Source organism: Elaeis guineensis, chromosome 4, assembly GCF_000442705.2.
Source record: "Elaeis guineensis isolate ETL-2024a chromosome 4, EG11, whole genome shotgun sequence".
NCBI classification, from domain to species: Eukaryota; Viridiplantae; Streptophyta; class Magnoliopsida; order Arecales; family Arecaceae; genus Elaeis; species Elaeis guineensis.
The window spans coordinates 68,034,505-68,052,065 of NC_025996.2; positions in this window are offsets into that span (position 1 = coordinate 68,034,505).

The following is a 17,561-nucleotide window of genomic DNA, read 5'->3' on the forward strand; positions in this document are numbered from 1 at the left end:
CTTCAATTGCAAGCAGACTCCGCCCGGACTCCTACGGGAGCCGGGCTCCATCACCAACTTCAACCGCTGGTAAGCTTCGTCCGGACTCCTACGGGAGCCGAACTTCACCCCTGGCTTTAATGGCAGGAAGACTCCGCCCAGACTCTTACGGGAGCCAGGCCTCATCCCCGACTCTGGCTGCAGACAGACCTCGTCCGAACTCCTACGGGAGCCGGACTCCGCCCATGACTCCGACTGCAAGCAGACTCCGCCCGGACTCCTACGGGAGCCGAGCTCATCTCCAACTCCGACTGCAAGGAAGACTCCGCCCGGACTCCTACGGGAGCCGGGCTCCGTCACCAGCTTCAACTGCAAGCAGACTCCGCCCGGACTCCTACCGGAGCCGGGCTCCGTCACCAACACCAACCGCTGGTAAGCTTCGTCCGGACTCCTACGGGAGCCGAACTTTACCCCTGACTTTAATTGCAAGCAGACTCCGCCCGTACTCCTACGGGAGCCGGGCTCGTCTCCAACTCTGACTGCAAGCAGACTCCACCCGGACTCCTACGGGAGCCGGGCTCAGTCACCAACTCCAACGGCAAAGCAGACTCCGCTCGGACTCCTACGGGAGCCGGGCTCGTCTCCAAGTCCGACTGCAAGGAAGACTCCGCCCGGACTCCTATGGGAGCCGGGCTCCGTCACCAGCTTCAACTGCAAGTAGACTCTGCCCGGACTCCTACGAGAGCCGGGCTCCGTCACCAACTTCAACCGCTGGTAAGCTTCGTCCGGACTCCTACGGGAGCCGGACTTCACCCCTGACTTTAATTGCAGGAAGACTCCGCCCGGACCCCTATGGGAGCCGGGCCTCGTCCCTGACTCCGGCTAAAGGAAGACTTCATCCGGACTCTTACGGGAGCCAGATTCTGGGCTCCTCTTAAATGGATAGCTAACCACCCCTCACCGCAAGACACTCCAGCCGAACTTCAACTGACAGGTCTGCACTCCCTGGCGTGACGCAGCGACGGCCACGATCCTGCTCCGATTCCTGTGACAGATTCTGCATGGCTCCATTACTCCCTGACAGACCGCTATGATGCCCACGATCCTGCTCCACTTCCTGCGACGGATACCGCACGATTCTTCCATCCTCTGGCAAGTAGCGACAACGGACGCCGCTCCACTTCCTGCGGCTGACTCCACGTGGCGCGCTTCAGTGATAGCCACGGGTCTACTCCACTACTCTTCGCAACAAACTCCGTCTGACCCTGGGCAGCCCACAACCAGACGGTTACAAACACCGCTATCAGTCTGTTGCTCCCTCCACCTATAAAAGGGGGAGCCCCAGATACGTTAAGTTTTAAGCTCCATTTTCTGTTTCAAAACTCTGCTAAAATTTCCGTTCGAGCACTCCATTCTTGTTGAGATAGAGAACTGACTTGAGCGTCGGAGGGTCTTGCCGGAGCAACCCCACCTCCGGTTGAGACTTCTTTTGCAGGTCCCGACGGCGACCGCGACTCCCTCGACTCCAGCTTCTCCAACGCAGATGGATTTTTGCACCAACAGGATTGGCGCTAGAGGAAGGGGCCCTCGAACCTCTGCGGTACCCTTGTTCTTAAAGGAGTGCTCAACGGGACCGCCTCCGGGCATCTTTTCCGGCATCCTCTCCTCCTTCCTCCACTTGGTCTTTGCTCGATGCCTCCCCGCAAGGCATCCACGCGACGATCCACGACCTCCACGGTCAGATCTCAGGCTCCGACCTCACCTCCTGTTTCCCAACCCCCTCCTCCTCCTCCAGCGACGGTGGTCGGTGCGGAGCAGTTTGACCTGCTAGCGCAGCAGGTCAGAGGCCTCACTGAAGCTATGTAGGCCATGCAGCAGCAGCAACAGCCACAGGCATCAGTGCGCCTGGAAAGGGTGTCACCGGAACACCAGAATCCGATGGTGGGGTGGGCCACTTGGAACAGCCGTCCCGTCTTTCCTGGGAAGACGAACCCGAGGGTGGAGAGCCCTCAATTGGATCACGACTCCACCCCTGGAAGATCATTGCCCCCATTCTGCCAGAGGACCCTCGAGACCCAAAGTCGAGAGGATTTCCTGGACCGGAGACTCCAAGAGATGAACCGACGGATCGAAAAACTCCGCCACGCTCTCTCCGCTTATGGTGAGGATATTTGCACTGACCCTCCATTTTCTCAAATGATCATGCAGGAACCGATCCCGCCAAACTTCAAGCTCCCCCAGTTCGAAAGCTACGATGGGACTTCAGATCCGGTTGATCATCTGGAAGCCTTCCGGACGATGATGCTGCTTCATGGCACTCCCGACACCATTCTATACCGAGCCTTCCCATCCACCTTGAAGGGAGCGGCGAGAAATTGGTACTCGATGCTGAAGCCGGATACCATCTTTTCTTTCGATCAGATGAGCCACCAATTCGTGGCCCATTTTGTCAGCAGCCGGTGCCCCCGGAAGGGTTCGGAGTCCCTCATCAATATCAAGTAGAGGGAAGGAGAGTCCATTCGGGCCTACATCAACCGCTTCAACATCGCAGCGTTGGAGGTCCGGAATTTGGACCAATCAGTCGCAATGGCTGCTCTGAAGGGCGGCCTTCAGAAGAATGACCTTTTGTTCTCCCTGGAGAAAAAGTATCCCAGGGATTTTGCTGATTTGTTGGCTCGAGCTGAAGGGTACGCTCGAGTGAAAGAAGCCTTCAAAATGAAGGATGAGGAGACCGCAAGAGAGCGGCAGGCGGGAGACTCGAGTAAGCCCGCAGTCGAAAAAAGGTCGAGAGAAGCTCGACAGCATTCTCAATCTCCTCCTGGGCACAAGCGTGCCCATACTCTGCCCCGAGTACGCAGGCAGAGAAGTCCGGATCGTGGGGTTCGACGGGGTTCTCCACCGGGGAGATTCTGCAACTACAACCCCCTCAATGCTTCGAAGGCTCAGGTACTGATGGAGGTCAGGAAGCAGCTCCCTAGGCCAGAGAGGATGCGCACACACCCCAGGAAGTGCAACCCCAACAAGTTCTGTCTCTATCACCGTGACCACGGCCACGACACGGAGGAATGCATCCAGCTCCGAGATGAGATCGAGGAGCTCATCCGGCAAGGTCGACTCGACAGATTCATCCGACGCCGGCCTGAGGGTAGAGAAGATTGCCAAGGGCCCTGCCGCAGCCTGAACCGCCAAGGAGGGAGGAGTAGCCCGGAGATCGGCCTCCAATTGGGACCATCGACTCCATTGCCGGAGGGCCTCAAGGAGGAGCAGACCTTCCACGACCATGGAACTCGAAAAATCTGTAAATATATCGCTTACGACTTTGCCCTGAATCTAAATTTCTTTCGACTTCGCATGCTCCTCCCATTTGAAATGGATTTGTTACGACTGGGGATAACCCCTTCAAGCAATTAAGACAAGGTTATGTTAGGAACGGAAGGAGAACCTCATCCTAACATAACTAAAACGAAAATTCGATTATCTTGAGATCGGATTGGGGGAGAGGCCTCACAATGTCCTAATGCGCCCTCACAGTCATGTCAGGAACAGGAGGAGAACCTCATCCTGACATGAGCAAAGTCAAAGGCCCGGTTCTTTTAGACCGGATGGGGGGAGAGGCCTTACAACGCCCTAATGTGCCCCCACAGTCATGTCAGGAACAGGAGGAGAACCTCGTCCTGACATGAGCAAAGTCAAAGGCCCGATTCTTTTAGATCGGATGGGGGGAGAGACCTTACAACGCCCTAATGTGCCCCCACAGCCATGTCAGGAACAGGAGGAGAATCTCGTCCTGACATGAGCAAAGTCAAAGGCCCAGTTCTTTTAGACCGGATGGGGGGAGAGGCCTTGCAATGCCCTAATGTGCCCCCACGGCCATGTCAGGAACTGGGGGAGAACCTCGTCCTGACATGAGCAAAGTCGAAGGCCCGATTCTTCTAGATCGGATGGGGGGAGACCCTTGCGATAGCCCTTATGTGCCCCCACGCCCCTATTGAGAACAGGAGGAGAACCTCGTCCTGACGGCGATGAAACCCGACCGCCTAACAAGATCGAATGAAGGGGAAAGGCTCCTCAGCGGCACCTTCATACTTCTACGCAACCCCGCAAAAAGCAAGGGGAGGGCCCTCACTCTGAAAAGAGGAGAAAAATTAAAAAGGAAGAGCGATGAACTACGATGGAAACAGATGAAGGACGAACTACGCCAAAGACGTAAGGAACCCCGTCTCAACAAAGACGGGAAGTTCCTACCAAACACCCCTGGCCTCTAAGAAGGCTCTCGACACGGGTCAAGAAGACGGCGGTGCCTCCGAGGTAGTGCGGAGTTCAGACCACCAAGGAAAGCAGACCAGCGCATCGACGACTGGGCACCTCCAAACGATGCCAACATCGGACAAGTCGAACGACAAGAGAAGTCCGACGGACGACAATTTAATACAATATACAGACGAGGTAACACAAAATATCCTTTTCATTCTATTTGCGAAATATACACCACGAAGCCCAGAAGGCCAAAGGAAGAAAAGCAAAGCGACAAAAGCGAGACAAAACAGTAAAAGAGAAAATGTATACATGAGAAGACGGAAGGCCAAGAAGAGCCCTAGGGAAGCTCTGCTCCTTCCGACCTAGAATTATCTACTCCACCCCCTATCCAGGACTGCCTCAGATTCTCAACTTCTTCTTCTAGCTCTCCCTTTTTCAGCAGCGCATCCTGGAGCACCCGACGAAGTCACTGGCTTTCGGCCTCCGCCTCTCGACGTCTCTTTCTCAGGACCTCAAATTTCTGCCTCCGCATCCGTGACGGCCCGCTGCTCGTACGCCAGTTGGATCTTCAGTTACTGCAGCTCAACCGTCCTTTCCCCGAGGGCGACAGAAATCCCTTCAACGGTTCCTCTTAGGGACTGGAGTTCATCAGAATCTCGAGCAGAAGTAAGCTGAGCCCTGTCAGCCAGCTGCCTCTGGAGACGGGCGACTTCGTCGGCCGCCACCCTGAGTCTCCCTTTATACTCGTCCACCTGCCTACACCAACCGGCCCGATGCACGTCGTAGCTCACCTCGGCATCCTGAAACTGCTGCTGAAGGTTGGAGACCTTCTTCGACCACTCCAGCTGGCCGATCCTCTCCTTCGCAGCCGATAGTTCCACCCGGAGAGCACTAATCTTGGCAGCTTGAGCCCAAATTCGATCGCTGACACTCTTCTTGTATTCCTCAAGCTCCTTCGCGAAGTCCACCTTCCTCCGGCTATACTCCATGATCCCCTTCACGTGGAGATTCCGAAAGCAGGTGGCCTCTGCGGTGGCTTCAGAATGACCCTCTCTCAATCTGTGAAGCTCGCCTTCCATCTTCTTTGACTTCTTTGTCAAGTGAAGAACTTCCTTCTTCAGCTGCTGGATCGTCGACTTCAGCAGGATCCCCAGGGGCAGGGGAAGTGCTTCGGCAGGGCACTGCCATTGGGAGACAAAAGTGTCAAGATGCATCTCATCACGGAAAGAAAAGCAGAGAGAAGAAAGGAAAAAGGGAGAAGCCATCCATGCCAAGAAATTCAACTTTATTGATTGGATGATTCTTGAAGACAAAAAAAAATTACGGTAAAATAAAAATACAAGGTCGGAGGTCTCAGACCTCAGAGGCAGGAGTTGGAGAGCTCGGCGTTCCTAGAAGGGGGGCTGCGACAGCGGTGGTAACGGGAGAGGGACCGGCCTCGTCTTCAGACTCCTCACCCAGGAAGCTGAGGTCGAGCTCCGAAAATTTCTTGGCCACCTTCTCCTGGCAGAGCTCGAACCCCTTGATGAACGCCTCCTGGCCGAATTGGACATTCAGGTTCCTCATCTCCACAGAGGTCTTGAACTCCTCTATCGTAAGAACCCTGGCCTCCGAGACCAGGACTGGAATCTGCTCAGCCAAATTGGCAACCTCAGCCTCCGCCTTTCTCACCGTCTCCTCCAAGGTCTGTTTTTCCTCCTCCCAGGCTTGTTTCTCTCTCTCCAGGGCCTCTTGGAGGACGGCTACTTCGGCTGCCTTTTCTTTGAGGCGAGCGACCTCGGCCCGGCAACGCTCCTCCACCTGGACGGCATCCCTCCTCACCCGGTTCGTCGCCTCGATATTGGTGAGGAGCTGGTGCCCAATCTGCAGGGGTAATAAGGGGATCAGAACAAGGGTCGAATAGCCGGTCAAATGAAGGTTTGTTTACCTCGAAGAAGGACCCTAGGGAGTCCCAAACCCATTGCTCAGGATCGGCGTGGTCGATCCTCTCGACGACCTCGGGTAGGATGCATCCATCGATCAACCGCCTGATCAAGTCCCTGTCATTGAAGGGATTCTCTGGCTCCTCTTCGGAACTGAGGGACTCGTCAGCGGTGGCTCGACGGCTACTCACCCTGCGGGCCACCGACTTCTTTCTCTTCCCTCTCTCGACTACGGAAGCCCTAGTCGGCGGACTCCTCGAGGAGGCCCGGGGGGCCGTAGGTTCGGCGTCCGAGGGAATGTCGATCACTGGAACTGCCTGGACGGGCGTGGCCAAGCTCGACTCCTCCGCCCTGGCCCTCTTTGCCGATCCGAAGGCCGCGGCACCCTTTCTTTTGTGGGCCCTGAGGCCCCTGGCAAACATCCGCGCTGCTTCAGCGTCCATTTCTTAAAAAAAAAAAAAATCAATCAAGAGTCAGAAATCGATAATGGGGTGAAAAAGGAAGGAGTGGCATAAAAAAAAAAAGAGAGAAGGAAGAAGAGAGAACAAAAAGAAAGAAAAAGAAGAAGGACAGAAGAAAAGAAGAGAAAGAAAAAGATGAAGTACTCGTAGGATCCTGGGGGCTCAGGCCGACGTTGAACAAAAATTGCTCCCTCAGAAGGTTAGGAAGGGAAGGAGCAAAATAGGCGAGAAGCTTCCGGACAGCCTGGAGTTCGTCCTCCCCCAGGCAGGGGGCCCGACGGACAGAATCCCTCAGAGAGCCCCAAGGGGGCAGGCCCAGCCTCAGGGTCGGGCAGTGAACGAAGAGGTATTTTTCCTTCCAGTTGTAGATCGAAGAGGGGACACCTTTCAGCAACCCCTTCTTGCCGAACTGAGGGGAGAAATACCACCAGTCCTTCACCAAAGGATGACGCTTGAAGGTATAGAAATGTCTAAACAGAGAGAGGGATGGCTGGACCTCGACTACATGACAAAGGAAGAGAAACCCTATAAAAAACCTAAAAGAATTCGGAGCAACTGAAGCCAAAGAGATATCTAAGAAACGGAAGAGGGCGATAACAAAGGACGGAAGCGGAAGCTGGAGCCTGACACGGAACGCCTCCTGATATAGGCAAAAGCGACCGGATGGAGGAGTGCTAGCCTGATCGGAGGGGCCGGGAAGCTCCAGGTCATACTCCGGAGGAACTCCGTACTGAACCCTTATCAGCAGGAGTTTATCCGGAGTCAAGGAGCATGGAATGGCACCCAACGCAAAAACCGGGCGAGGCCCCACCCCAGGTACGGGTTCATCTATAGAACGGGGGACCTGGGGGGTTGAGGCAGAAGAACTCTCGGAACCGCCGGAAGCGAAAGTACCGGAAGACATTTCAAATACCTTCAAATGAAGATCCTGATGATCCCGAAGAAAACGGACAGGACAAAGGGCGAGAGATCACAGGAGGCTGACCAGAGGAATACCAAAAAAAAAAAAAAAAAGGCAAAGAAAGGGCCCCTAAGTGGCGGGAAGAAAGACGGAGATTCTGGGACTAACCTAGATCGCTCTGAGGGATGCAGAGGGGCGAGGACAGGGATGACTCGAAGGACGCCTATGGCCCAAGAAGATGCCAAGAGAAACAGGGCTCTCGAAGAAAGGGCAGATACCGCTAGAATTCTGAAGTGAAATAGGGCCCCTAAAGATGGAAGGATGGATTTAAATAGACCCTGGGATCCGGCACCATAATGATCGTGAATCCCCCCAGGTCGGCCCGCGCTCGACACGTGTCCCACTCACCATGGCAGACGGCTGAAAGTGGCTAATGGTTGGCAGGGCCATTATTGCACCGTACCTGGGCCAGTGTACCAACGGGAATTTCGAAGGGTCCCTTCGTATCGTCCCGATTCGAAAAGACTCCAGCACGCGCACATTTAATGCCAAAATATCTGGAGGCGGTCGTACACAGGGTTCGAGGGGACAACTTCGGCTGTGCAAATCTCTCTGTACTTCCTTCATTTGAAATTCAAACTCGAAAGTAGGGGGATTGGTGTTGGGTATAAAATATCCTCAGCCGAAGTTCTCAACGGGATTGACCCTCACGAGTTGTCTCCAACTCCAACGGCAAAGCAGACTCCGCCCGGACTCCTACGGGAGCCGGGCTTGTCTCCAACTCCGACTGCAAGGAAGACTCCGCCCGGACTCCTACGAGAGCTGGGCTCCGTCACCAGCTTCAACTGCAAGCAGACTCCGCCCGGACTCCTACGGGAGCTGGGCTCCGTCACCAACTTCAACTGCTGGTAAGCTTCGTCCAGACTCCTACGGGAGCCGAACTTCACCCCTGACTTTAATTGCAGGAAGACTCCGCCCGGACTCCTACGGGAGCCAGACTCCGCCCACGACTCCGACTGCAAGCAGACTCCGCCCGGTCTCCTACGGGAGCCGGGCTCCGTCACCAACTCCAACGGCAAAGCAGACTCCGCCCGGACTCCTACGGGAGCCGGGCTCGTCTCCAACTCCGACTGCAAGCAGACTCCGCCCGGACTCCTACGGGAGCCGGGCTCGTCTCCAACTCCGACTGCAAGCAGACTCCGCCCGGACTCCTACGGGAGCCAGGCTCTATCACCAACTCCAACAGCAAAGCAGACCCCGCCCGGACTCCTACGAGAATCGGGCTCGTCTCCAACTCCGACTGCAAGGAAGACTCCGCCCGGACTCCTACGGGAGTCGGGCTCCGTCACCAGCTTCAACTGCAAGCAGACTCCGCCCGGACTCGTACGGGAGCCGGGCTCCGTTACCAACTTCAACCGCTGGTAAGCTTCGTCCGGACTCCTACGGAAGCCGAACTTCACCCCTGACTTTAATTACAGGAAGACTCCGCCTGGACTCCTACGGGAGCCGGGCCTCGTTCCCGACTCCGGCTGCAGACAGACCTCGTCCAGACTCCTACGGGAGCCAGACTCCGCCCATGACTCCGACTGCAAGCAGACTCCGCCCGGACTCCTACGGGAGCCGGGCTCCATCACCAGCTTCAACTGCAAGCAGACTCCGCCCGGACTCCTACGGGAGCCAGACTCCGTCACCAACTTCAACCACTGGTAAGCTTCGTCCGGACTCCTACGGGAGCCGAACTTCACCCCTGACTTTAATTGCAAGAAGACTCCGCCCGGACTCCTACGGGAGCCAGACTCCGCCCATGACTCCGACTGTAAGCAGACTCCGCTCGGACTCCTACGGGAGCCGGGCTCCGTCACCAACTCTAACGGCAAAGCAGACTCCGCCCAGACTCCTACGGGAGCCAGGCTTGTCTCCAACTCTTACTGCAAGGAAGACTCCGCCCGGACTCCTACGGGAGTCGGGCTCCATCACCGGCTTCAACTGCAAGCAGACTCCGCTCGGACTCCTACGGGAGCCGGGCTCCGTCACCAACTTCAACCGCTGGTAAGCTTCGTCCGGACTCCTACGGGAGCCGAACTTCACCCCTGGCTTTAATTGCAGGAAGACTCCGCCCGAACTCCTACAGGAGCCGGGCCTCATCCCCGACTCTGGCTGCAGACAGACCTCGTCCGGACTCCTACGGGAGCCGGACTCCACCCACGACTCCGACTGCAAGCAGACTCCGCCCGGACACCTACGGGAGCCGTGCTCGTCTCCAACTCCAACTGCAAGGAAGACTCCGCCCGGACTCCTACGGGAGCCGGGCTCCGTCACCAGCTTCAACTACAAGCAGACTCCGCTCGGACTCCTACGGGAGCCGGGCTTCGTCACCAACTTCAACCGCTGGTAAGCTTCGTCCGGACTCCTACGGGAGCCGAACTTCACCCCTGACTTTAATTGCAAGCAGACTCCGCCCGGTCTCCTACGAAAGTCGGGCTCGTCTCCAACTCCGACTGCAAGCAGACTCCGCCCGGACTCCTACAGGAGCCGGGCTCTGTCACCAACTCCAACGGCAAAGCAGACTCCACCCGGACTCCTACGGGAGCTGGGCTCGTCTCCAACTCCAACTGCAAGGAAGACTCCTCCCGGACTCCTACGGGAGTCGGGCTCCGTCACCAGCTTCAACTGCAAGCAGACTCCGCCCGGACTCCTACGGGAGCCAGGCTCCGTCACCAACTTCAACCGCTGGTAAGCTTCGTCCGGACTCCTACGGGAGCCGGACTTCACCCCTGACTTTAATTGCAGGAAGACTTCGCCCGGACCCCTACGGGAGCCGGGCCTCGTCCCTGACTCTGGCTAAAGGAAGACTTCATCCAGACTCTTACGGGAGTCAGATTCTGGGCTCCTCTCAAATGGATAGCTAACCACCCCTCGCCGCCAGACACTCCAGCCGAACTTCAGCCGATAACTCTGCACTCCCTGGTGTGACGCAGCGACGGCCACGATCCTGCTCCATTTCCTACGATGGATTTTGCGCGGCTCCATTACTCCCTAGTAGACCGCTATGATGCCCACGATCCTGCTCCACTTCCTGCGATGGATACCACGCGATTCTTCCATCCTCTGGCAAGTCGCGACAACGGACGCCGCTCCACTTCCTGCGGCAGACTCCACGTGGCGTGCTTCAGTGATAGCCACGGGTCTACTCCACTACTCTTCGCAACAAACTCCATCTGACCCTGGGCAGCCCATGACCAAACGGTTACAAACATCGCTATCAGTCTGTTGCTCTCTCCGCCTATAAAAGGGGGAGCCCCAGATACGTTAAGTTTTAAGCTCCATTTTCTATCTCAAAACTCTACTAAAATTTTCGTTCGAGCACTCCATTCTTGTTGAGGCAGAGAACTGACTTGAGTGTCGGAGGATCTTGCCGGAGCAACCCCACCTCCGGTTGAGACTTCTTTTGCAGGTCCCGACAGCGACCGCGACTCCCTTGACTCCAGCTTCTCCGGCGCAGGTAGATTTTTGCACCAACAGATACCCTAGGGTTTACACTCAAGCCCAAGAGGAAGTAGCTATCCCCTATAACACGCACAGAAGACCCACCCCGAGACCTCATGCCCCATCAAAAAATTTCTCATGATAATTCCCTTTAGATTTGTCGTATAAATATGTTCCCTTCTTAAGGGTGGCATCCCAAAATGGATAAGGGTGTTAGGTGGTTTCATTCAAACTTGAATTCAACCAAACCCAATCCACACTTGAATTCAAAATTCAAGTTGAAGTCATGTTAATCCTTATCCAAAAGGGTGAGAAACACTTATGGGTGTGAGATATTCTTCACGCAAATTCAGAATTTGCGTGAAGAGGTGAGGGTGTGGAGATGATGTGGTGCTAGGGTTCAAAATTACATTCAAATTTATTTGAATTTGATTTAATCCAATTTGGTCCTAAACATAATAAAATTAGATTAGACTCAATTAGATAACTAAATCTAATTTGATTAATCACTAAATCAACTTGATTAATTTCTAATCCAATTAGAAATTAATTGAGTCTAAGTCCTGATCCAATCAGGAATCAAACATCCTTAGCGATTAGATCATCTCATAACCTAATCTGATCAAATCTAATTAAATCTAATTCAATTAGACTCGATCCAAACTTCATTGCTCAATTAAATTGAGCTAATCAGTAATCTAATTATTAATTAATCTTTCTATAATTTTTTAATCATTAATGAATTAATTTCTCATAATTTTTACATAAGATTAATCATCAATCAAATTAATAATTATATCCTTGAACGATTCTCAATCATTGATCAGCCACTTGATCAGACAGTAACTTCTTTTGAGTGTGACCCCATAGATTCAAATCTAAATTGATAGCACAAAAATAATTATTTTGTACCAATCAAAGAGACCATCTAGCAATCGTACCCGACGTCTGGATAGGCCGAATAATTGCAAAGCAACATTCAAAGATCTTGGACTATGATTGTTGTATAATTCATTCCTTTGACCCTCAGTGCTCAGGATGACTCAGAGTTAAACTATCAACTATTAATCAGTACATTCATAATATGTTCAATCTCATAAATCCTGTGACTCCTTACAAGGACTATTCTGATCAAGATTTTGCTGAATTGAAATACAATATAGCACTTACTTCTGAAATCAGAAGCGATCAATCTCATCTTGACTCACACACCAACTTAACAAATACTTAACTATGTTCAAAAATTTTTTATCACTGAATTAAAAATTCAGATAGTCCAATATTAAAGCATAGTGAGTTACTTATAAGTCACCATGATGATCTCAGATCGAAGAGAAATATATATCCATATCCTTCACGAGCTACTCTTGATAGCAGAGTGCTCCGCAATTGGATTACACTCAGTGAGATGTACTCCTACATCTCACCTGCATGCTATATCAGTATCTCTACACTCTTTGGTTAAGAGGACAACTAACCCATAAGGCACACAACAATCTATACTTGATAAAGCTATCATCCTAGTAATAGCATATCATTTGGTTGTAAATACTTTTAAAGATTAAATTATAAATTCTTTTTATCGATTAAAATAGTCCTAAGGACTTTATTACAGTACAAAAATTCAAAAAGAAGATGCATAATTTATAATGAAAAAGTTAAATAACTTTTATTAATAAATAATTCATATACAATTACATACAATGAGCTCAACCATCAACAGATTGACGATTGATTTTGGGACATAATTTTCAACACTCAATCTTCATCCGAAGAGAAGGTCCCCACCTCCTCATCGCTGTTCCTCGGTTGGAGGCCATGGAGGTCCAGATGTGGCATTATCCGCCACAAACAAGCCTCACAATCCTCGAAGCCAAGGATAAAGGTAGTGGCGGCAATGCCAGTGGCCTCCTTCTCAAACTCCATGGAGACTCAGAACTCTTGGATGCAGCATACTCGAACTCCAAGGGGATCCACTCGAACTGGAGGATCGCTCACCCCAGAAGACAGCGAGAATTGAGAGGAGGAGGGTGCCCTATGAGAGGAGGATGGACTGACATGTCTGGCTCTTTTTCAGACCGCTTTCATGGTGGCCCTCTACTCCTTTACCCTAGCTTTGATGGCTTGCAGAGTTGGAGCCATAGTGGCAAAAAGGAGAAGAAGTTTTTTGCAAGAACGAAGGGAAGAAATGCGGGAGATGGAGTTTAACTGGCCTTCAGTCCCTATTTATAGGTGCTAGTGCCCACACCAACTATCAATTACCAGCTTGAAAAAAGCAACCACCCATTAGGCCATAAATGGCATATTTTCCAACTCCAGAAATTAATTTGGACGATGCTGCATGAACCAAGATATGATCACATGGCACGCTCTCACAAGCCTGACACTCTTCTCCAAGCATTATTCCATCAGAAGAAGCAATAGCCATCATTCCCCATGGCTACCATGTGCTCTAATCAAATCCAGCTTAAATATGTGGGAATTGTAAAAAGTTGGAAAGTCGACAGTAATTAACGTATGAAACACCCGATGGACAAAAGAACCAAAGAGTGCTCATCCAAAACAAAAAGTCTTCCGAGCAAGGGTCAACAATGGCACCAAGCGACATCACATTACAAAAAAAAAATGACAAGAGATAAGAATTTTTTGCATCTACTTAACTTGTCACCATAATAGGAGCATCGTCATCATAAACAAGACGACCTCGAAAATTTTTACATTCAATCATGACTGGCTCCTATCTCTAAAGTTTCATTGGAAACCTCTTCACGGACCTCTCCACCAACAGATCCAATTCTCGAATCTCCATGCTCCTAGACCTACCCTAGGTGGTGGAAATCTCAGCACCATGATTGGAAGAAATAGTAGAGAGATCAAGCCCCAGTAATGCCATTCTGATCCGATTTTGGCACATCCAAAAGTCCATCGTGTATCTCGCATCAAACATACACCTAACCGTGTCATTTGGCGATGTGGGATCGATAGAGTCACGCTCGATCAAGCCTCGAGATCCTCTGGTCATTCGCAAACTCTCCCTTGGATTGTATTTGGTGACCACATTCCTCAAATGCTCGAGCTTGGATATTTTCTTCTAGGCAGTGCAAAGATCTTTTTGAAGTTGCACCACATGATCGGCAAAATGCCTCCCTACCTCGTTGGCAGCAATCTCCGATGACTTCAACTCTAAGATTCTATTCTCAAACCAACGAAGCTGGATATGAAGATCTTATTCTCGAACAGCAGTGCCTCAAGTGGCATCCTCGACAAGCTTTGACAAATGTGCAAACTCGATAATGAGTCAGGCCTTCTCGGTTGAATATGCCACGATGCTCCGATGATTGACCATCTTTGGTTGGCTTCTACCAAGGCCTTGTCCAGAGCTTTTCAGATCTTTGATAGCTCTTTCTTTCAAGCAGAAGCCTTTTTATTTAACTTCTTAATAGCTTTTTCAAAGTCACCTATATGGGATCTAATTCTTATTGCAGAGGCCTCTGATACAAGCTCCACCAATAAAGGCTTGGCAATAGGAGCTAAAGAATATACTCGACGAGAGCACATGAGCAAAGCTAGACGAATGAAAGAAAACATAAAAAAGGTAAAATGTTGTTTCATTAATGACTATTTCTTTACAAGGGAAAAGAGAGAAGAAAGTATAGATTTCATTTTTCGACCTCAAATTGAAGATCGAAAGGATTAGATGCAGCTTCTCGAGGACCTGGAGATGCCCGAAGATGCTCTTGATGGACTGGCCATGGAAGTGGGAGAAGTTGCTTCCCCTGTGGCCTCCTCGTCGTCCTCATCCTCATCTTGTCTAGGAAGGAGAGATCAATATTGGAAAATCGGGTAGCGATTCGATGGCGGCAATCTTCCAGTCTGATCCCATATCCCGTATTAAAGGAAACTTGATCGTATGCGACTTAGGCATCATGATATTCCTCCGATGCCTTGAAGTTGTCAACTGCCCGGGCTAACTCCCTCTTGAAATTCTCTGAAACTTTAAAGGATTCCATAGCCAATCGACAGGCCTCGTCCATCCTTTCCTCAGCCTCCCGCCTGACCTTGGCAATCTACTCCCTAGCCTCTGCCGCTCGCTCCTCGGCCTTCTGCTCGACCTTGACGAGCTTCGCATTGGTCGGTTGAAGCTCCTCCCCCCACCATATGAGATCGATGGAAATTTTTCTGAGGGACTCCTTTAGCTTATCGGCCTTTGCCTTGGCCGCTTTGGCTTGTTCTCGCACCCCGACTACATCAGATCTGGTACCTTTGAGCAAAATCCTATTCACCTCCTCCTTACACGAATGCTCCAAGGCATCGACTAAAAAATAGAGAACCTACAGAGAAGATATGATTAGCAAAAGATGAGAAGAAAAATCTCAAAGGAGACTAGAGATGAAAATGGCACCTGATGAATAACGGTCACGGAGAATTACTGTAGAGCATTGAGGTTCACATGGTTGATGCTCGTCATCTCCTAAGAAAGCATCACACTTTTCGTCAACTCTTTGATGACTCCCCAGTCATCGAAGGTCGCATCCATAGAATGGAGGCGAGATTGGCGTCTAGATCCGTGTTGAGCTAGCGACAGTGGCAAGAGGCTGAGTGGAAGAAGGCTGACCATCGATCTCCTGAGGAGACGTCAGAGCAGCATGCAGAGAAATTACGGGTGGAGGAGATGCCGGTGCTGGAGCGACTGTAGAGATTAGAACCACAGTCGATGGAGTCAAACTTGTAGGAGAAGGGGTGGCCAAGATGACAGGGGCCTCAATCGATGAGCCACGCTCATTTGCACCCCTTTTTCGATGGATCATTAGTTTCTTAGAGGCACCTTTGGATGTAGAAGCCTTCCTTTTCTTTGGAAGGTTTTGCTTCATCTTGGTAATGTCTTCTGGCTTCATTTCTGCAATCAACTAAACTTAGTTAGTGGCATAAAATTTAAAGATGGGTAAAGAGGACAGATGCGGCACTCACTCTTGGGGTCAGTTTGGCTGAGTCCAGCATTGAAAAGTGCCTCGTCAGACATCAATTCGTCGATCGAGGGAGCCTCGAAATCTCTAAGGACCTTGAAATGACCTTCTTTCTCAAACTCCAGCTTTAGGATCTTAAACGCTAAAGCCTCTAACTGACCTCAGCTCGGCAAATTCTAGTCCTCGATCGTGGAGCTAGAAACAAACAAAAATCGCTCCTTTCAGCTATGAATAGAAATGGAGTGCCCTTAATCAAAGGTGAAACCTCCCTTTAGGGGGGAAAATACCACTAATCCTTAGAGTGAGGATGTTTTTTTATGGTAAAAAAGAAGTGGAAGAGAACGACGGAAGGTTGGACACTAGCCATAAAACAAAGAACTAAAAAGCCTATGGCAAATCTAAGGAAGTTTGGGGCAATGACAAAAAAAGATAAACCATTAAAATGAAAGAGATCAAAGATGAACGAATGAACAAAAAATCTTAAGCCTGTTCGAAGTGCCTCCTCATATACAGCAGCTAACCGGGGGGAGGACTATCTACTCGCTCATTGGCTCTAGGGAGCTCAATGTCAAAAGCTGGAGGGATCTCATACCAAACTCGTATCCAACTTAGATCATCTGATTTCAGCACAAAGCGATAACGACTGGGACTGAGCTCGCTCTGCTTCATCATTGTCAAGCAAAAAGGCTAGAAAGATATCTAAAGAAAGAAAGGAAGAGTGAAAGAATAAAAGGGCAGGGAAGAAAACCCACCTGCGAGTAAAGGAAGGAGACGAAAGAACAGAGCAGTTACCATAACCTTTGGAAACCACTTTGGGGACTCTCACCAAAAGGAGAAAAGAAAGCCTTTTGCTCTAGGGGCTACAGCAACGGATGAAGGAATCAAAAAGCTTGGGAGCGATCAGAAAAGATAAGTACTTTACCTATTTATAACCAGGAGAAGATAATGCTCAGATACCGAATCATTTCTTCCCAACAAGTTAAAAAATGTAGCACACGTGTTATTCCCCTATTCGATCAGTCACTGCCATCGATTACGCCAATCGATACCATAATTCAAAAATGGACGGTGAAGTGATGGATATTTAATTTTATTATGATAACTCAAGTCGTGCTACCTCATTCCTACTCTAGAAAATCATGCACGTCTCATCAGTCATAAAGTTCTTTTCACATCATCGATCCTAAAGCAACAAGTGTACTCCCTTCGTTCGATTAAAGTCGGACTCGAGAGTAGGAGGACATGCGTTGGAAAAAATTTCGCATGGACCGAATTTTGAAAATGTGTAGAGCCTAAAATGATTATATCTGACAGGCCCATCGGCTGGAGCCACTACTTTCTCTACCAATCTAAGGCCGATTATTATCTTCTGTCGATTAGTCCTTCGAGACTGTCCGATTAGAGTCTTGCTCGTCGATGGTGACTCAGCGACCTCCGCAAGTCATCACTAAAGACTCCTCGTCGGCCGACCATTTATGCATTGTAGAGCAGATTTTGGCGATAGCATAAGACGACCGATCTCTAGTCATCGTCGATCATTTTTTTCTTCACAGTGCTCGAGTTGGCAACTCCATTCAAAACACGATATCTG